This window comes from Bison bison, unplaced genomic scaffold, assembly GCF_000754665.1.
Source record: "Bison bison bison isolate TAMUID 2011002044 unplaced genomic scaffold, Bison_UMD1.0 scf7180017864303, whole genome shotgun sequence".
Classification (NCBI taxonomy): domain Eukaryota; kingdom Metazoa; phylum Chordata; class Mammalia; order Artiodactyla; family Bovidae; genus Bison; species Bison bison.
The window spans coordinates 71,026-71,522 of record NW_011494875.1 but is presented as its reverse complement, the minus strand read 5'-3'; positions in this window follow the sequence as shown (position 1 = coordinate 71,522).

The window sequence follows — 497 nt, the reverse complement described above, 5'->3', positions numbered from 1 at the left end:
TTCATGGGAAATAGATGGGGAAACAGTGGAAACAGTGTCAGACTTTATTTTTCGGGGCTCCAAAATCACTGCAGATGGTCACTGCAGCCATGAGATTAAAAGACGCTTACTCCTTGTAAGGAAAGTTATGACCAACCTAGACAGCATATTCAAAATCAGAGACATTACTTTGCCAATAAAGGTCCGTCTAGTCAAGGCTATGGTTTTTCCAGTAGTCATGTATGGATGTGAGAGTTGGACTGTGAAGAAAGCTGAATGCTGAAGAATTGATGCTTTTGAACTGTGGTGTTGGAGAAGACTCTTGAGAGTCCCTTGGACTGCAAAGAGATCCAACCAGTCCATTCTAAAGGAGATCAGTCCTGGGTGTTCTTTGGAAGGAATGATGCTAAAGCTGAAACTCCAGTACTTTGGCCACCTCGTGCGAAGAGTTGACTCATTGGAAAAGACTCTGATGTTGGGAGGGATTGGGAGCAGGAGGAGAAGGGGACAACAGAGGA